Source organism: Hipposideros armiger, unplaced genomic scaffold (assembly GCF_001890085.2).
Source record: "Hipposideros armiger isolate ML-2016 unplaced genomic scaffold, ASM189008v1 scaffold_356, whole genome shotgun sequence".
NCBI lineage: Eukaryota > Metazoa > Chordata > Mammalia > Chiroptera > Hipposideridae > Hipposideros > Hipposideros armiger.
Genome location: NW_017731706.1, coordinates 419,257 through 440,566, shown reverse-complemented (window position 1 = coordinate 440,566; position 21,310 = coordinate 419,257). Strand labels below are relative to the sequence as shown.

The 21,310-nt window shown below is 44.1% G+C and overlaps 1 protein-coding gene across 3 annotated transcripts in view; it reads left to right on the top strand.

Annotated features, from left to right (window-relative positions):
* The first annotated feature begins 20,502 nt into the window (after nucleotides 1-20,502).
* ZNF438 (zinc finger protein 438) overlaps nucleotides 20,503-21,310 on the top strand; it is a 260,413-nt gene continuing 259,605 nt past the window's right edge. For all 3 annotated transcript variants that reach the window (XM_019661624.1, XM_019661622.1, XM_019661623.1), the window contains exon 1: nucleotides 20,503-21,028. The gene's annotated coding sequence lies outside the window, so the exon portion shown is untranslated. The remainder of the gene's footprint in view (nucleotides 21,029-21,310) is intronic.

Below are 21,310 nucleotides of genomic sequence, written 5' to 3'. Positions count from 1 at the left end.
ATACACCATATGTTGTTTACCCATTCATCTGCTGATAAACATTGGGCTGCTGCCACATTTTGGCTACTGTGAATATTGCTGCTGTGAACATGAGTGTATAAGTATCTGTTTGAGTTCCTGCTTTTGATTCCTTTGGGTAGATACCTAGAAGTGGAACTGCTGGATCATACAGTAGTTCTACATTTAGCTTTTTGAGAAACTGCCAAACCATTTTACATATGAATCTGCAAGACTTTTAAAACCCAGATTAAGGAAAACAATGTAGAAGGATCTTGTTATGCCATGGGAATGCTGAGTGCTGGGAGAGCCAGGTAGATCTGGAGACCTCGTTAGCACAGAGTGCATGCCACTGGGCCCTAGCTCTCTCCTGGGCAATGACTGAGAAGCTAGCAAAGCTGAGCCTCGCAGCCCCTCCTTTGCACTGACTCCTTCCAAGGCCCTGGGAAAGCCCTTACAATGTGGTCAAGTTGTTTTTTTAATTTGCAAAAGTAAGATAATTTAACCAAAATCAGGTAAGCCACTGCCTCTTTCCATTCCAACTTCCATTTTACATACTGTCCCTTGCGTTGGGTGGTGTCAGAGTGCACATAGGCATTTTGGGGATCTGGCTCAGGGGAAGTTGAGTTTGGGGTACATTTAATGTTGGTGTAGAGGGTTGTATTTATGGACATTGTGGTCACTTTTAGCACAGCTAAATGACTACTAGTCGTCCCAGTACAGGAATACTTTTGGGAATACCACCCACTGTGGAAACTCACAAACATAATGACCTAAAGGAGATACGATAGGGTCCCGCACTAGCCAGCAGAAGAAATAAGTTTTGAAAGGTACAGAACCAAAAACTAGTCTGTGGTAAATGCTTCCAAACACCAAATGGGTAAAGTCACAAGTAGAAAGTTTGCTTTTCATTAATGCTGAACCAAAACAGAAGCTCTCTCCTGTCAAGATGTACATTTAACTCATATACAATTATAATTGCACCATACATTTTGCTCTTTTTAAATGAAACTTTCACAAAATAGAAATGATCAAAATTCCTGTAGGGTAACTCTCACGGTGCTATAAATACGGAGCGAGGACATTTTCACCAGTTCGTATATGAAAGAGACTTGAAAGAGGTTTTTCCAAGTTTGACATCAATCTTAAAAATTATCTATACTGATTGAGAAGATGAACAAAACTTTTCTAAACTATCAATTATAAAAAACAACATTTTGACCAATCATGCTAGAAGAAAAAACTGAATTCTTTTTTTTCCCTCTCTCTCTATGGGAAATATTATACAATTATTATTTTACAAAGAGATATTCAAAAAGTATACAGGCAACAAATATAGGGGGGAAGTGTCAGAGAGTGACACCAGGCATTTAAAAAGTATGTTATTTTCTGGATATGTGATGTGTGTGGCATCTGTCAGGCTTGTCACAGTGTATGATTTATTGTGATTTCTTTTCTCGTTCTAAATAAAAATTCACTTTCATAACAAATTTTACATTTGCAATTTTGGATTATTTTTCTTAAAAAAATAAAATTTTTAAGATTGTCTAAGTGACAGTCCCCATAAAACTTGATCTGCCTCTGCCTCTGCACATCGGGTTTTGCCGCCACTTACTCACCTTCATGTAAATATATACTTTGTTCTGTGCTCCTCAGACACGTCAGGCTCCCTGTCGTAAAAACAGTTGCCTACCTTTCAATAACTCGCATTCCTTCCTGCTCCCCTTATTCCACATTTAGCCACTACTTCTGTGGCCACTTCCCCTCATGGCAACACTCCACCTCCCCTTTGAGTCACTTTCGCTTGCTTTTCTTTAGAGGCCTCCCATGCTGGGCTAAATACTGCCCCCCCCCCCAAAATACCTAGAGCCTAATGCCTGGAAATGTGAATGTTAATCTTTATGGCAGTGAAAGGATTTCACAGATGGGATTGAATTAAGGATCCTGAGATGGGAGATTATTCTGTATTATCCCAGTGGGCTCTAAATATTCTTACAAGAAGGAAAAGAGAAAGATGTGACGCAGAAAGAAGGCAATATGACCACAGAGCCAGAGATTGGGATGATGCTGCCATAAACCAAGGAATGCCAGCAGCCACCAGAAGATGGAAAATACAAGGAAACATATTCTCTCCTTGAGGCTCTGGAGGTAGCCTGGCCCTGCTGACACCTTGGTTTTGGCTCAGTGAAACTGATATTGGACTTCTGGCCTCCAGAGCCATGAGAGAAGAAATGTGTGTTGTTTTAAGCTACCTGGTTTATGGTAATTTGTTAAGTAGCCATAGGAAATGGATATACCTCCCAAACAACAGTCTGTTCTGAAAGATCAAACTCTCCCCATTCAGATAACTTCTGGTTTCAATAATCTGGTCATAAGACCCCTTTTCATGAGACCCTTCACCGACTTCCTTTTGACCCCTTTACTGTGTTCTTTTCATCCACAGGGGACTTGAAGCCCCTCTGTGAAAAGCTCATGAACCCGCCCCACTCATGCCCTTTGGTCAGCCAAATATATACTCTGTTCTTGAAATGGTTCCCTCCCGCGGCGCCCTAGTGGGTGAGGAGGCAAAACCTCTCTCCCATTGTGCATTCCTCTGGTCCTAATCTGTCCCTTTCCTAAGGGTCTCTGTACTTCCCCAGACACTTACCAACAAACAAAACAAAAAAACCTCTTCAAACCTGCCTCCTTTGAGAATCTTACCTTCCTAGGGAAAAATATAGGTTGTATCTGCTCCTGCCTCATTTTCCCACCTTGTCTTTTCTAGAGGAAAACGTCGATTCTTTATTCTGGAAGCTGCTGGAAGCAAAGACTTCTAGTTTTTGAGTCAAGAGAGTCCCCAAATATCTATTGAATGATTACGTGCAGGGAGCTAGGCTAAGAGCTAAAGATGGCTAAGACGTGGTTCCTGCCCGTAGGCTGCTTAGAGACGCAGCCGGGGTGAGAGCAGAAGCAATGGGGTATACATATTAATATTTACAATAAAAGTCAGAATGTGCAAAATGCCGCAACGAAGTGTAATGAGGGTGCAAAGCAGGGAGGTATCACATTGCAACAGGAGTCAGAAAGGCATCCGTGAGCAGAAAACACCTGAGATGGGGCTGGAGGGCTGAATTTCCCTGATCAGAGTGGACTAAGGCACTAAGGCAGGAAAGCACAGGCTATAAGGAAATGAAACCAGAAAGGAAATTTGGGACCATATAGAGCAAGGGTCGGGAAACTTTTATAGCAAGCCTTTATATAAAGGGCCAAATAGTATCTTAAGCTGTGTGGTCTCTGTCACAGCTATGCTGTTGTAGCACAAATGCAACTATGAACAATATGTAAATGAATGGGTAGGGCTGTATTCCAATAAAACTTTATTTACATAAACAGGTGGTGGGCCAGAACACCCAGCTAAGGAAACTATAGGTTGACAGAAGTCACTGGAGGTCTGTGAGCAGGAGGATGACATCATAACATTACCAAAGCTATGTATTTGGAAAAATAATTTGGCCATAGGGTAATACTAGAATGAAAGGAAGCTGGGAGGCTGTTATAGTGTTTTGGGTAAGAGTCTGGAATTAGGGTATTGAGAGCAGAAATGAGAAGGCCAAATTTACAGGGCATGGCAACTTAGTGGATGTGGAGAGAAATGGAGAGAGCAGAGTTTAAAATGGCTTCCAATTTGAAGACTGGGGCTGGGATTTAGGGACTGCAGGGAAAGCTTGTCAGCAATGTAATGAGGAGGATTTGAGTGTTGAATGTGCCACCGAATGGTCTCTGTACTCTGAGCAGAGTGGTCAGGCAGCTGGTGTCAGGCGGCTGAGCCTCCTTTGTTTGTGCCAGAGGCCATGTGGGACACAGCTGACCTGGGGCTTCAGTGTGACCCCTGAGGCTTCGAGCAGACAGCATCTGACACAACTTGAGTCCAGCCAAGCCTGGACTCTGAGCAAGCAAGGACCAGGATCCCTGAGCTGCTAGACATGTCGGAGGACAGCCAACACAGAGCGAAACCAGCTCCGCCAGAGGCAGGTTGAGGCCGTGCCAAGTGACCATGGAAGCTGTGCGTGTGGGCCAAATTGCTTTCTAATTACATTGCACTCCAGACAAGACAAAATTGTGTCTCTTGAAAAGCATGTATGTGGAGTCAGGCTAAGTCCAGAGGAGCTCGGGCCTGGTGGAGTCATGTCGTAGAGTTCATTGCCATCTTGGTAAGGAAGCCCAGGGAGAGGTGTGGGCAGGGGGAGGCTGTGTGTGACTCAATGGAACATTATGGGCACGTTGCGAAGAATCGAACACATTTAAATGGAGTAGGTGATTCTGAAAGACAATGTGCCATTTCACCACAAATATCTCATCATTCTCTCTGGAACTCAATGTAACACCCTCCTGGAAAAATCATATAAAGATTGGTTTTTTTGCCTGTGTCTTATAGCAAACGTTCTTCCTGCTGCTCTGCCTGCTGAGGCAATTTAGTTGAAAAAGAGCCACCTTAGAATTTGCCACATTTATGTTTGACAAAGAGGCCGTTTACTCACCAGTTACGCACTTTCTTGCTGAGATGCAAACGTTAAGGTTTGGCAGGTATTGAGAATGCTATTTTGATGTTTATGCATTTTCTTGGGAATCTATTTTAGAAGAGGAGCAATAAGAGAAGTATTCCTGACTTAGAGATATAAATACAATGCTACCACTTGGGGTTATTTATTTCCCAGGCAATCAATCAGGAAATGTTAGGAAATATATTCAGCGTGGTTTCAAGCAGGATTCCAGTCAAGTGAGTAATCTTTCCGCTTTCTTTTCACATGTGATATGATTTTTGAAAAAGATGAATTAGTAAAAGAATTAAAAGGCACTCCAAGTTCAGATCGTAAAAGTGAATATAAAACTCGATTTTTTTAAAAAAGATTTTTATTGGGGAATTGGGGGAGGGAAAGTGTTGGGGAATCGGGGAAGGGGACCAGACAAGTTGCTGGGGTTTTTTTGTTCTTTAGTCTAGTTGTGGAGGACCTCGCTTCACTGGCTTATGTTGGTATTATGATCATTGCGCTCTTCCTGGCTGAGGCAGTTGGTCGCCGGCCATCGGACAGCTGCTTACAGCGGCTGCCGGCCACTCACTGCAGCCCACTGCAGCCTCACTGAAGCCCACTGCAGCCCCACTACAGCCTACACTATTGCCGGCGACTCTTAACCAACTGAGCCACTCGGCCAGCCCCAAGACTCGATTTTTTAAAAGAATGAAATGACTTTAATTATGCTGGAAAAAATGCTGATAGTGAAACCAAATACTCTTTGTTATATTAATACACACAGTATTTTAAATACAACTGGTGATTCCAGAACTTTTTGACAACCCTTGTAGTTTTCTCAAGGGTCAGCTAGCTGTTATCGTCTTTTTAACCTCGTCCCAGGTATTCCAGAACAAGTACACACCCCGTAATTTCAGCGGTTGAGTTCCTATTGTCCTGTACATCATGTACTCTGGCTGTACCTTTTGGCAAAATGGTTAAGAAGAGATTATAAGAAAGGTTAGCCACAGGTCCTTTATATTCCTTTCCAACAGTTTCTTCAAGCAGAAGAGACTGGTGGAAGGGTTTGCTGGGCTAAGGCAGGCAGAGAGAGAATCACTGGAAAGGAAGTTACAATAGCTTGGTTTTCTTATTGCACTCTTTTGAATAAGAAGTTCCTCTTCCCGGTCTATGTTAAAGGTTAGCTCAGCCTTTGGAGGACCTGAGGATAAGGTCCAGGTGGCTGGGTCAAGAGCAGATTCTGCATTAATATCAGTTCTCCTGGTTTAGAGACTCAGGTTGGCCATGGACCTGTGGATTTTTACCTGCCCTTAAAAGTGTATCATCATCAAGGGCTTAGAGGCCACAGTGCTATATAACATAACCAAGTGCCTTTAACCAGGTGAATAAGAAGTGGACCTCAGACCAAGTCAGCTTCTCCTGGCTCAGTGCAGTCGAAGGTGAACTGAACACACACCCAGCTTCATGTGCTTTTGTCCTTGGTGTCTGAGAGAAAGGCAGCTTTCCTCCCACCGAAAAACTTTGCACACAGGCCTGCTGTGACAGGAGAATCATCAACTGAAAGGCCAGGCAAGTTGTGCAGAAGGTGAAGTTGTCTTCATTTTCCCTGCATGTCCCTTTTGGTGTATGTCCAGATACCCGCTTCCTTTTCCAGCGACCCAAGGACCTCCTGCCCTTGACTGTCCTTCCTCATCCTCACCACCAACTGCATAAAAAGCTTAACCTCATGCAAGAACCTGCGTGAGTCATTGAAATCTTAGTGGGAAATTTTCAATGAGCATCTTCTCCTGTCATATTGGCATAGCATCCTTAGCTCAGGTGGTACAATTAAAGATTTAGTTTCCTCTTTAAGGATTTTAGGCAGCAACTGGCAGAGGAGGACATACAAGGAACATCTCTTCATGCAGATGGCAACCCAAGATTGGCTCCACTGTATCCATACCCTGGGCACACATAGTCGGCAATATTTAGAGACAAAAGATAGAAATAGGCTGATGCTTAGAAAAGAAGGCTGGATGTGAAAAGCCAGTTCATCTGTGCTAACTTTGGTGAATTACATGGTTTGGAACACAGTACATGACTTTTAGACATAGAAGGCAATGGAGAAAATTCCAACGTCACCCTCAACAGAGGTGAGGTTACCTTTCACACTGTGGATCACAGACACCTCCAAATAAACTCTGCATGATTTCCCTGTCCAGCTAGCTCTGGTCTGACCTACTTTCTCTAGCCCCAGTTGATACAGCCCTTGTGCCTGTAGCCTGAGAAAGGAAGTGACCTGCTGTGATGAGAGATTTTCCCTGGTGACATCCATCCAGCCGGCCACAGTGGGGCTCATCTGGGGCCCACACATGCAGGATATCAGAATCTGCCAAAATCAGCAAAGATAAGATCTTTGCACAGAATCTGTCCCTCCTGAGGGGCAAGGGGGCAGGACTGAGGGACAGATCTGAGCCCAGCCCTTGCTTCTAACATCTTTGGCCCCTGGAACCAAACTATATTCAGGGAGTGGCCTGGCTGAACAGACAAGAAGGGACAAAAAGAAGAGACAAGTTAAGGTCACAGCTGAAAAATTTTGGGTACTTTTGCAAAGCAGATGGAAGCAGCTATCTCACCTGCCCTAAAAAGCCAAAGCACCCTCTAGATCAGCTCTAAGTGGTTTTGACGAAGGAAAGTCACTCCAGCCAGAGATCACATCCTCTGTGATCTATGAGTGACAGCTTTTATCTTTTTGGCCCCCCACACGCTCAGACATTATCTTTATTCCCTTCTAATTGGTCTTGATGCCAAGCTTCGGGACATAATGAAATCAGAAAAAGCAACTCTGAAGGGAAAAAAGGAAACCAACTTGTAGTTCAGCATTTAGTAAAATACCTGCCCTAACTGGATAGAGAGCTCCGGATCAGGTCTTGCCTGGTCTCCCCACAATGGCTATGCAGCTGGGAGGGAGATATCCCATCTGATACCCAGGTGGGCTCCCCCAGAACAGACAGTGAAGGTTGAATTGAGTGACTCCAGAGAGGTGGCTCGCCACTTGGCATCTCAACCTGTCCTCTATTTGGTTTTAACTTCAAGACACATGTGATCTTCCAACCTGTGGCAGGAGAAATATTTGATGGCACTATGAAAGTGTGAAAAGATTTCTGCTCACTTAGAACACTGGGCTGTGCTTTCTGATGTATATTATTACTGATGGCAGGATAATGAGCAGCTCTGGTGGGAAGACAACCCCCGGCTGCCCAGCTGTGCCTCCTGACACTCTTCAGCCAGTTCTATTGTCTGAGGGACCTCCTCTGACTTATTCTGCAAGTTGAATGGTCTGGTTTTTGCTTGCACATTGGTCTCCACGATGGTGTCCTAGACCATTTGTTGTATATTAGACTCTCTGTGTGTGCATAAGAAAAAATAAACGAACACCCTGTCTTCAGTTAGTGTTTTGCTGTACAAAGCAAGAGCTGAGAGAGTGGAGGAGTTGAAGATTACACTTTAACTTTCACAACAGATGTTTTTGCATTTATTTTCCCCCAGGAGGACAGTAAATGCAAATCGTTCATTGAGCAATTTCCATCCCTTTTGGATGGGCCCTATCCTCGTACTAGGAAATGTGCACAGCTCCTCAACCAAATTGTATGGGATGGTTCCGAAGGGAGAAAAACTAGTTTGCATACTTCAAATTAGAGGATTGCATTAAACCGTGCAGGAATCAGAGACTCACTCCACATCAGTCACAACCAACTCAGGACCTTAGGGAGGGAGATGCTTGAGGCTCAGCAGTTCTGACACCACAAAGGTGGAAGGAGATGTAATGGCACTTATAAAAAATGGATAGATTGTTATAAAATGTTTTACAATTTTATGTAGAGCATCTTTTTTTATACAGGTGTAGTAGGGATCAAAATTTCAAAGCTTTCATCTCCACACAGGCTGTGCCCAGGCCAGCTCCTGGTATTCAGAAAGGGGGAGGTTGGGCCAGGTGAGTGGCGCGTTGGTTGGGAGTTGGCTTGGGACTCCAGCTCTGTGCAGCAGGGCCCTGGTTCGGATCCCACATGAGGGCCAGTGAAGCTGCGCCCTCTACAGCTAAGATGGTGAACAACAGCTTGACCTGGAGCTGGGCTGCCATGAGTCACCGGCGACAGCGTAGGCTGCAGTGGGGATGGCTGGCAGTGGGTGTGAGCTTTAGTGAGCTGCCGTGAGCCACTGTGAGCGGCCGTCCACTGGCCAGCGACCAATCTGACTCACCTGGGAAGAGCACAATGATAATACCATCATGGGCCAGTGAAGCGACGTCCTTCACAACTAGACTGAAGAACAAAAGGACAGCAACTTGTCTGTTCCCCTTCCCAGATTCCCAAATGCTGTTTCCCTCCCCCAATTCCCTAATTCCCCAATAAAATCTTTTAAAAAAAAAAAGAAGGAAAGAAAGGGGGAGGAATCCTAATTAGGTTTTCCCTCCCTCAGCATTGAACTACCTTCCGCAGCTGAATTGCTGGCGCTCACTTCCTCAGCAAGTTCGGTGTCCTTGGAACTCCAAGGCAAGCAGAAATCTCCGGAAATTGAAACCATGAAAACTACAGAGTGCCCAGAGGAAACTGGACCACCCGGAACCTTTCTAAAACCGGTGATAACTGATAAAGTTACGAGTCAGGAAAAGGGTCTTTGGTGAACAGGCATTTCTGAGGTCTTGGAACGTTTTCACTTGACTGAGAACATTTGGAGTCAAGTTTTTGGTTTTGCGTGTGGATTGGAAAAAATATGTGGTGCAGTTTTCTCCTCAGGGGAGCAGAGCAAGAGGACAGTGCCTGTCCTGAGGGCTTCAGAGAAAGCTGGGAACGCCAGTGCCAGAGCCCTGTGTCCTGCTCCTCTTCCAGCTGCTTCCTGGTTCTCCAGTGACCCTCTCTGCAGCCACTACAGCTGGACAGACACGTCGCCCTGTTTTCACCACTGGGCTGGCCCTCCAGAAGCTCAATCACAAAGACTGTTGGTGACAGGGATTTTCAATTTAGCTAGTAAAGTTTAACTGTTTTTCTCAAGTGGATAAAAGGTCCTGACTTCCTTTGTTTCTAATTAAAGACATATGGGCAGAGGATGGTCTGTGCCTTCATTTTACCTCTGTGTAAAAAAGTGTGTGCCTAATGGCATCCCGATTGCCTGTCACTGGTTTTCTGGGCAGTTTTAAACGAGTCACCTGATCTCTCTGCAACCTGAGAGGAATACGCACCTCATTGATTGGTGTTCTGTCCTATTTCACCATTTGATGATATTGAGTGGTAATAAAAATGCTTTAGAAGCAAAGTCCTGGGTTGTCAAAATGCCCATCCATCACCATAAGCAAATTTATTCCATAACACTTCAGGTCTTTAGAACTAAATTGAATAACTACAAAAAAATCTCTGTGAAATAAAAGAGAGAAGGATCAAGTAATAGCCTAATCCAAACAGCGCAGTGGGAGTGGAGGTTTCTTCCTATCTGGGGAGCTTTAACTCTGTGAATGAGAAGTACCGGGAGAGCATAGACTAGTAACACATTTCTACGTTACCAAAAGGCAAACTATTAGTGTGTTATATTGGCCACTTTGTGCCTTGTCCCCCAAAATATGCATCAACACAAGTCATAGTTCTTGTACAGCAGTTACAATTAATGCCAGGCCAATCTTTCCAGATGAATCAGTGTTTAATTAATGTAAAGTGTTTTCAGGTCTATTGGTTGTAAATGATAATGACTGGAGGAGAAGGAGCTAGCACTTTTCAAGCACTTGCTCTATTCCGGACACTGTGCCAAGCAAGTGCTTGTGTGTTAGCGCCTCAATTCCACACATACCCATGGGGAGGTAACTCAGTGTCTCCATCTTATAGAGGAAATGGAGTTGCAAAGAGATTAAACAACTTGCCCAAAGTCACATTGCTTCGAGGTGACAGAACTAGAATATGAACCTGGGCAGTGTGACTTCCGGCTATAGTCTTAACCACATACTACCCTCACTTCCTATGCTTGTCTAATGGAGGAGCCCTGTCCAGGTTAGAATTCTGACTCACTGGCCATTCATTGACCTGGGATCCTGTGGTCAGTCAGGAAATAGTACTAATTCCCTCTCTCCTCCTTTTCCATCAGTCCTATCTTACAGTCAAAGAAGAGGCCACATTTTAAAGAAAGACTCTTCTCAAGGTGAGGAAACAGGAAGAGAACAACATATTTGAGATCTTTCCTTCTAAGTTGCATGAGGATTTTAAAAGGGTAGAGCCTTGTCATTTATATCTCAATAAAGCTGGAAAAAATACAGTGCGTTGCTTAAGGTAAATTGAAAAAGAAAGTAAAAGGGTAGAGGCTTTCAATATCTCTAAATGTATGAGTCCCAAAGTGTTGATGATAGCTGCATTAGGTTTTACAGTAACGATTTTTGTCAGAGTCTAAAAAAGTAGTCATCCCCCTCAGTGTGACTCACCAGAAATGTTCTCAAAGCTGCTCGTGTTTAATACACTTGGAAAATAGCACCTCCACCTGCTAATAGAAGCCTGCTGAGTGGTTCCCTGGGGATCCAGGGGTGACTATGTTATGGTATATTCCTGGGAGTGGTTTTCCTCTTTTTTCTTATGGAGGTAGGTCAGAAGCAAAGAGGAAGTGTCTTTTCCATCCTTGAACACACTGAATCAGTACTGAAATCTATTATTCCAACCCCTTGGAGCCCACTCCCCTGAAATGAAACTGTTCCAACCTTCAGCAAACAGGCTCAACTGCTGGAATGGCAGATGGAAGAGACGTTGGCCCGGAGGGGTCAGAAAAGCGACTCGTGTTATAGTCACACACCCCGGCTTAGCCAGGTTCCTTGCAAATCACCACCGATAAGGTGCTACCCTGGGTTTTGTCCGTCATTTCTGACCACAAACCTGGGGTGCATTTAGCTGTTTCAGGGTAAATATTGTGTTTTTCGTGGTCTTGCTGATGGTTGTACATACTCAGGAGACCCTGAAACCATGAGCTGGCCACCCCCTATGAGAACGAGCCCAAATCCCAGTTTCCACAGGAGATGAAAGGAAAGAGTTGTTTGGGGGCTGTGTGCCTGTGTGCTCTTTTGTTTTTTTAAACCGGTTAGCACCGTTCAAAGAGTCCTTCGGAGGATTTCTGCTCTGAGCTCTGGCCCTCCAGGCAGCACACAGCCCGTCCACCACATCCTGCCTCTCCACTTCCTCCTCCCCTTTCCCAGCTCCAGAAGCCAAGCTGGGAAGTCTCTCACGACCCTGTGGCTTGGCCGGGAGGAAGCCTGAACTGGATACAGCTGGCTGTCCTGGGGCCTGGTAAGAGTATTTATCCCTGAGTCTGTGCTTCTTTGCTCACCTATTTTTAGACTTGTGCTGCAGACCTTTCTGAAGGCTCCGATGTAAGTCTCCTTTGGGGCTGGGCTACATCGGGGAGAAGACTGATGTGCTGAGGGTCTGTTGCACACCTGAACAGGGATCCAGGCAGCAGTTACATGTGGTTTGCTTTAACGGCAAAAAGAAGAGAAATCAACACCTTTAACCAACTCCCTGCTTGTCTCCCAAGAACAAAGGTCTGAGTTTTCTCTCCCACCTTAGCAACAAGCCACGGAGGGTGGCTGAGGACATGTGACCTGGGAATCTGGTCACATTGAAGAGGCAGAGTGAGGAATGTTACACTCGGGTGCAGCCACTCACAGAAACTCAGGTCATGCATAGGAACAGAGCTGCCTCTCCAGCCTGCCCGCCCATTGTATCCCCTGTCATGCAGGCAGCACACCCTATGCTACCCACAGCTCTCACTGGTCTTCAGGGCTTGGCAACTGTTGCCTCTGGAGAACTGTCCTCTGTGTCCTTCAAGACCTGGGTCACAAGCTTCCATAGCCTTCGTCACCTCAAGACAATGATGCATGGCTGTCACCCTCACTTGACTGCAGATATGCCAGGTCGTAGGTGTAGGGTGGGGCGGGGAGAACATGGCAGGGATTGAGGGAAATGAGGCAGGAGGCGTGGTTTGGAGGCCAGCTTGTGAAGCACCATAGGTAACCGCATACAACAGGTATTCAGTAAAAGCTGAATGAATGCATGAACAAATGACTTGCAGCAAAAAGATGCTGTAATATAAAGTCAAGAACCAGTACATAGCCACAGCTAGAAAAAAAACAAAACTATTGTAGCTAATTCATGTTCCTGGCTTTATTTGTACTTATAAAGCTTATTGGTTTAAGTAAGTCTTTATGAATTGATTCCATTTTCCAATTTAAGAGACTACGGTACCTCAACCTAGGTTGCTTGGGCCAAATGTTATATGTGCAAAATTAAAACATAATTGTAAAATATTGACTATATCTCCTCTGACTTGTCACCAATATTGGCCACATCCAGGCAGATATCATATCCAAAATAATCAGACTTGAAAATAGAAAATTTTTAAAAAGAACCAGAATTCACAAGCTGGCAAGGGCCTTTCCATGAGACAAACCATTGCCAGTCACTCAAAAATATTTTGGCGATGTCCCTGTGGATGTTTATACAGATCACCAGAGCTTAGTCACGCTTGCTTCTGGACAAGGCCTGGCAGGAGGGGTCTGGACTGGGAGCCCGAGGAACAAGGCTGCTGGAGAAGCAGCTTGAATGGAGAGATGCTAGACAGGCAGTGGCAGGCAAGGCTGTGTTCTTTCTTAGGCCTGTGTTCTGGTCAAGCTAGTAACTGTCCTGTCACACATTCCCACACCTGTGGGCACTTGATAAAAAGAACTTGCCTCCTCCCAACCCCACCTCTAATATGAACCTTTTGTGTAGTCAGAGCCGCTCTTCCTCTGGACATCACTTTGAGCTCTCCTTCTCTGTCTCACCTCTTGGGGTGGCTGCGTCTTCCCACTCATCTCCTTTTGCATTTAGCTTTCCTAACTGCTACTTTTCTGAGCACTTTGTCAGCTCCAAACACCTCAGCCCATAGGACAATCGTGTTCTCAGCCCGGGACCCAGGAGTCTGCCTAAGACTGGGGTGCCCTAGGCTCCATTTGATTCAGAAAGGGAATCAGAGAGGCATGAGGTGAAATTGCAGAGCCAACACTGGAAGGCAGGGTTTCAGAGCCACATTTAGAGGTCAGGTGAGCAGCTAAGTTCAGCATGGGGGGCCCAAAAGAGCCCAGGACAAAGTGCAGCAGTGTGGCACCTGTCCAGAGTTGGCATGGGAATGGGTGGCCGGAGCAGGCTTGACCTTATGATTTGGAACAGACTTTTGGGAATGGGCAGGTTTTAGTGGCCGCTAGCCCAAGTCAGTCACAGTCAGCCTCTAGGTGACTCTCTGGCTTGGAGGAAGAGGGGCTCATGGCTATGCTGTCCCACAAAAAGGATCTGAATTCCACAAAGTTCTGGGAAGATCACTAGACCAGTGGTTTGAAACCTGGAATTATCCTAGGAATTTTTTCAGAATCCACATGCCAGGGCCTCAGGCTGGACCTGGCAAATCAGAATCTTGGAAGAGTTTGGGGTGGGGTGGGCAGGTATATCTGACTTTAGAATGCGGACTAGGGGACTGGAATACAACAGTTTGCCTGGAATACAACAACCCGCCACTCCCTGTCTCAAGGTGAGCACCGTCGTCATTGTGCAATATTCAGGCCACAGACTATGCCTTTTTCCCTCTCACTTAGCACAGTTCCTTTCACATAATATACCTAAAAAAATTTTTGTTGATTGATTGAATGAATGAATACGTGAATAAATAAACAAATACTTCCAGTGACTGAAAGAATTGTTGACCATGTCAACAAATACAGGGAAAGAGCGGAGTTTCCCATAATGGATTTTAATTATGATTGTAAGCAACCCTTTCAGTTACTTACTCATAACAACAGCTAAATATGACAACACTCGGCATATTTTATCGACTTGTGTGGCTCGGCAATATATGGTATTACTGAACAAAACGAGGATTTGTATTAACATCGTAGATGAGAGTGTAAAATGAAAGAAGGCACTCCACCTAACTCACAATTAATTATATAATCTGAGGCTTAATTCTGGCTTTGGAAACAATGGGAACCATAATTACATGTCTAAAGCCCAAAATGGAATCCCACAAGTGTTTGACAAGTAGAACATAAGGATGATGGAGTGGTTTACCCATAAGCTTGACCACAGGGCAACCCTGGTGAGTCACGATTTCAGGTCGTGGCAGGATTTCTCATTATCCTCCATTCTTTCACAGTGAGTATATTGAACTCTGGGCCACTTGATGGATGTGACTCTGTTTGTGAATTCAGGCTGGCCTGCCGACTTCGTGGATCTGACCTGTATATAGAATAGCCATGCAAATTAGCATGGGCCTTGGGCCAGGAAAAATTAATCCAGGCCTAAAAGCAATCAAGTAAAAGGTGTCAAAGGGCAAATGAAGAGGGAAATAAGACTGGGAACAGTGAGGCTCTATTTTTCAGGTTTCTCTAGCTCCCCATCTTATTTTTTTTTTCTTTTGTCACTAGAAAACTTGGCAATGTAGAAAGAGCTGGTGGAAATATTTCCAAATATTTATGAGATGAGAAAAAAAGTTCATGTTGAAAGTTGAATTAAAGGATTCAGAGAGGGCTTCCCTGCCATGAGATAGGAAGTAGGCCTCCAGGCCAGCCCTTGGTCTTGACCTCAGCACCCTGTCGTGCCTGGACAGCACCTGCCACACGGGATTGTTTCATTCACTTGTTTTATGGTGTTTGTCTGTCTTCCCCATTGGACTGTAAGTTCCTCAAGGCTAAGAATCACGTCCTTCTTGCCCACTTTTGATTCCCTATGTAGCGCAGGCATTCAGCAAGTACTCATTAACTGAATGAACACTGCACGAGGATCTTGACCCAGCCTTCCTGTAGTAAGAGCAGGCCAGAGGGCTGTCAGAGCTCATTGGCTCTCACATCCTCTCCTGTACTGGCCCAGGATGCCTTGAACAGTTGTTACCATTTCTCTTATCCACCCTGGCCAGCTTCCTGGTGAAACACCACCCTGAGAAATGGAGACAGAATGTGAAGCAGCACAGGCAAGCATGAGAAGGAACGGCAGGGGCCAGGTAAAAGGGTAGGCTGGATCCACAGAGCAAAAGGTCAAGGGAGAGCTAGGTCTGCAGTCCCAGGCCTGGGAGCACAGGGGGCCTGCAGGTAAGGCAATAGGGAGGGCAAGGAATCGGCCAAAGGCCAAAGTTATGGAGATGGAGACCTGGGCACTGAGGTCCCCTTTTTCAGACAGGACCCCATTTATATGCCTTCTGTAGGGGCAGAGCTAATAGTAATAGCAATAATAATGACTAATATTTATTGAACTCTTACTATGTTTACCACGCAGAGTATGCTCCTTGTAGGAGGAGTTGACCCATGCTAAGGACTGTAATTGTCTGAGGTTGGAAGTCAGAGAAGTGAGGGTGTGATGGCCGGAATATTATCAGTGGAGAACGAGGAATGGCTCAATTCTCTGTCGATGCTTCCTCCTCCCATGGGATTTGATTGTGCATAATAACACACAGCGCAAAGTGTACAATAGCGCACAAGCAATAATTGCAGAATGGCAATCAAAATACCACTTTATCATAATTCCCAATTGCCCCCAAGGGAATACTCCTGGTGATGCTGGATTGGAGTCTATGGTTCAGACTGATGACCAAACAGACCTTCTAGTCTACCACAAAAACCTCCTCCTCCCCCCATAAAAAGTAATAATAATACATAAAATCACTAGATTAGCAAATTAAGAATGTCTGTAGGGTGAGAAAGGATGCATGCAGGGAGGTTTGTCCTCTAGAGAGCACCTGACCTAACTGACCAAGCCAGTAGTGTCCTGGATGATACTGATCAGAAGGGAGATGGCTTCATAGACACCATCAAAGAAGGGTGGCCTCTAAGCAGCTCTTCCTTGGAGGACAAGGTGTCTTTTGAGCAAGGAGCAAGACACAGGTGAATAGGCAGAAGCATGAAGACATGGGAGGGAAACCCTCCACCCCCTACAGCAATAATAATAATAATAATAATAATAATAATAATAATAATAATAAAATAAATGTTTACATGCTATCATTTCCAGAATGCATTTAAATGCACTGTTTAATCTTCATAACAATCATGTTAGGTAGCTGTTATTAGCCTTGGAATAAGCAAATTGCTTAAGTAACCTACCCAAGACCATAAGCCTAGTAAAGAGCAGAGACAGAGCTCAATATAAAGGGGTTAAAGTCCACCACCACTGTCAACCACACCAGTAACTAAGTTAATCTAGCTGGGAACATGAGATGGATATATGGGTGGACCCTGGCACTATGCCAAGCATTCCAGCCAAGGAAGCCTTCTCCTTCCCACCACTGATCCTTCTAAGGGTCTACAGCCAGCACATTTTATTTTCCTTGCTTACTCCCAGTGGAGGGAATTCTGTACCTGGCTATACCTTTCCAATTTACAATTTACAAAGTTTAAAAATTTTCCAATAATCAATTAATTCCCAAATACAAAGGTTAGTTAATAATCTAGGGTTAGTCACTAGTCTAGGATTTATGGCAAAAGGCACCATCTAACCATATTGGTAGCTTACTGTATAAAATAACATGGTCTAGGTGCTGGAATAGATCAATGAAATAGAACTAAGGATTGCAAAAAAAGATGTCATTTCAAATTATTCAGAGAAAACATGAATTATTTAATAAATGATAAAAAATACTAGTTAATTAAAAGAAAATTCAGTTGGATCTTTACCTTACTTCTTACCATCAACATATAGATCCATCAAATATTTAAGTATAAAAAACAAAGCCACAAATATACTGGATAAAACATAGATAAATATTTTTAAAATCTTGGAATGAGGAAGGGTATTTTTTACCCCAAGATTGTATTGATATAGCATGTAATTTTAAATTTCATATCACAACAAGTCACAAATAACATTTAAAGAGAAATAATGAACTGGGAAAAATTATTTGCAAACTATATAATAGACCAAACCAAGAGTTATTATCTTTCCTATACACAGAGCCCCTAAAAATCAATAAAAGGAAACAAAAGCCCAATAAAAATGCAAAAGGATACATATAGGCTGTTCACAAAAGAAGAAATACCTAACATATAAAAATATACTTGACTCTTAATAATAAGTACAGTTACACAAATAAAACAATAATTAAAGTGTGAGTGTATGTGTGTGCCTATCAAACATGAAGACCAAAGAGATTGAGAAAAGAGTGTTGGCAGTGTGTTGGGAAATGAATATTCTCATGCACTCACTGATAGTTAGGATGTAAATTAGCATGAGTTCTGCCAGGAAGTCTGGTAATACATACCAAATTTAATATATACGTACTTACTCTTAGCCCAAGAATTTCAAAAATTTATTTATTGTTATTGTGGTAAAATTGGTATACAATGCAATTTATCATTTTAACCATTTTCAAGTATATTGTTCAGTGACATTAAGTACATTCACATTCTTGTGCAACCATCACCACCATCCATCTCCAGAACTTTATTATCTTTCCCAATTGAAGCTCTGTACCCATTAAACACTAACTCCCCAGTCCCTCTCCCTTCAGCTCCTGATAACTATATTCTAGTTTCTGTCTCTAGGAATTTGACCACTCAAATAATATATTTTAAGGAGAGAATTGTACAAGAGAAACAATATATATGCACAGAAGATGTATTCATTCAAAAAATATCTCCTGAGGACCTACTATGTGCCAGGTAATAAACAAGATAGTCGAGGTTACTTGTCTCATGTACAAGTCATGATCTAAAGAAGGTAGACCATAAACAAACACGTAAGCAAATAAAGCATTAGGCTTTGATAAATACCATGAAGAAAATAGATTCCTGTGATAGTGATTTAGGGGGTACTTTAGATAGGAGTGTAAGAAAGATCTCTCAGGCACTATTTAAAATAGCAAGCAAATTAGAAAAATCTAAACATCTCAGCAACATCCTGCTAAGGTGCAGAGTCCACCTAGCCGAATGTTAGCACATGACAGTTCACTGTAGACTAAGAACCCTTCTCAGAACTAACTCCACTAATTCAATGTGCCTTCCATAGAGTGTATTCCTGGAGAGAAAGTGCTTCCAACATTTTGGGATAGAAAATAAGTTAGCAGGGGTACTTGCCAATGCTGCTTTATTCTGAGACAGAATGTGTAGATGACAGTTTAAGTGTTTGATGTCCAACCCTTCCTAAAACTGTGAAATAGCAGCAGGGTGATCAAAAGGCTGATCTAAATCTTCTGTCTGTGGTTTTACTTTTATTCTGGCAGGCAGAGCGACGCTGGAAAAAAATTACAGTGTGTGCATGGGAAATACATTTTTCCCTCTTTCTTGACTAACTGACATATTGGAGAGCAGGCATGAGTCAGGGGGTAATAGCATTGCTTGTGATTGAGCTGAAATACATGCAACAATTTAAATAGGATCAAGAGCCTTGCCTAACCTTCTTAGCCCAGGCAGGAAATTCAGGGATAATATAACACTTTGCTGTTAAGTAATGCCATTGGAATAAAAGCATGTTTGGGATGACTTTTGGCTTTTACTTGGAATTTCTGTTTCATTTGCTTCCAGAGAGAACTTTTTTTACCCCTTTAAAGTTCTTAACTTGTATTTGAAAAGTTTTTGTAGTTGTATAAATATGATGTATACAAACTGGCCTTGAATTAAAGCTGTATATCATAGATTACGCTAAAAAACAAATTCAGGACCTCGCTTTAACTCTGTGACTGTAGAGCAGCAGTTTTGTATAATGTAAAGAGCAAGTCACAGGTTAGAAGCCTCACTACAACTCACTATCTCTGTGGCCTTGGGTGGATTATTTGACTTCTAAACCTCCAAAAGAGGAATAACAATAGGACCCACTAAGAGGGGTTTTGGGAGGACAAACTGTGAGGACATGAAAAGCACAGTGCTAGCCCGCAACGCAACACAGCTTTTTCCTTCTTTCCTGGGCTTCATAACTGAGTCTGGCATTACTGACATCTCTAGATAACTCGGGATGGTGTGGAAGACTCAGAACCCATGGGAGAAACTGCTGCCGGATCTGCGGATGTTTAGCTGGGAGAAGACTCTAAGGGGCATGAGAGGTGTCTCCAAATATTTGGAGGGTAATATCACGAGGAAGAGAAGTTAGATTTATTCTGCGTGTCACCATATGTAGAGACAGATTCCAGGTATATATATAGAAAACTTTTATAAAAATATAAGATTGTCAAGGAAAGATGCTATCATCTGAGGTACGGAATTCTAGGAGGTTTCTATTAGAGAATCGCTATTCACTCTTTGGGAACTGTACAGGGAATTCTGTATCAGAAAAGGGCTGGAGGAGGTGCCCTATAAGGTTCTCTTCCAGGTCAGGGAGGCTGCAAGTCAGGGACCTACATCAATGCAATATTTTGTTGCAGGAACTTAAGAAGAACAGCCATGGCAAGGTGTAAGGCACTCACAGGAGCACGCAGGCTGTGCTTATGTGTGAACTTTAACCTTCTATAACAAAGGAATGTCATGCCACATGGAAAAAAAAGGTCTTAGAAATGAAATGGAAATATACATACCTTAGACTAGTGTATCATATTTTATAGGTTCATGTAGACCCAGGGGCCAAATGAAACTGAACCAAGATCTTAGGCATTAAGTTACACTTTAATTTTACCTTTTCCCTTCTGTGATTTTGACATAAGTGATTAAAAGTGAACCTGGACCTTCGACCTACCCATTTGAGTTTTTTTTTTTTTTCTTTTTCACCTGCAAACCTCTGTTGATTGTTCCTTACAGCCTTGGTCAACTGCTTTTAACAGCTAAACATTAAAGCCACTGAGAGCATAAACAGGAAGCTGGTGTTTAGGTGGGAGTTCCTAGGAATTTTATACTACTGACCACAGAGGCCAAGAGAGAAAGGAAATAGGAAAAACAGTGTAAATACCTGGGTGACTAATAATTTTGCCCAGCTCAGCTGGCTTCTCTGAACATTTAGTAGGAAGTTTCTTCCAGGGGAAACACCCTGAAAAATTTTCAGATCCCCGTGTGGCAGTGAAGGGCCGGATAGGAGTGTTTACTGAATGCGTTGTTTGGTTTTGTTCAGGGACTCAGGGCAGAAAGACTGCCTATTTCTCCAAGTGATAGGCTCCATTTGCATGCGTGGTGCAGACATTTTGCAGAGCACCAGGGTTCCCAGGCCTCCGATTTGTAAAGGATTGTCAGGCCACCCCTTTTCTCGTTCACGTGGAGAGTGCCTAAGAGGATTTAGAATCAAGTGGGCACATTTGCACCGCCTTGTTCTGAAGAGGCAGCTGGAGCGGGGCCGCCGACCTGGCGCAGCCGACCGCGGGTCCCGGGGGACGCATTGTCCTCCGAGGGGCCGCCACGGGGGCTCCATTGTGCGCGGGGCAGGCCTTTCTCTCCTGCCCTCTGTCTCCCCCGGGCCTTCGCCCCACCCCCCACGCAGACTTTTCTCTCTAGCTGCCCGGATCCCCCCCGCTACCGCATTTCCCATGCAGAGGCGCGGCCAGGGCTCGGCTGGCCATCTGCACGCGGAGATTGACAGCAGCCCCGGAAGGTCAGTGCCTCAACGATTTCTGTCTGAACAGCAGGCCACCCAGGCCTCCCGAGCAACACAGGGACATCTGCTCCCCTTAATTTAGAACGCTGGTTCCAATTTCACCGGAGCCCCTTGCTAGACGCTGTCCTCTGGCTCCGGGGGGATGGGATGGGTTGAGGCCGAGCAGACGCGCCGCCCGCCCCCAGCTCCCCAGTTCAGAGGCGAGCAGCTGAGTCTGGCAGCAACGGCGGGGGGGTGTGGGGCCCGGTCACTCACGTGACCCAGGTGACGTGATGCGAG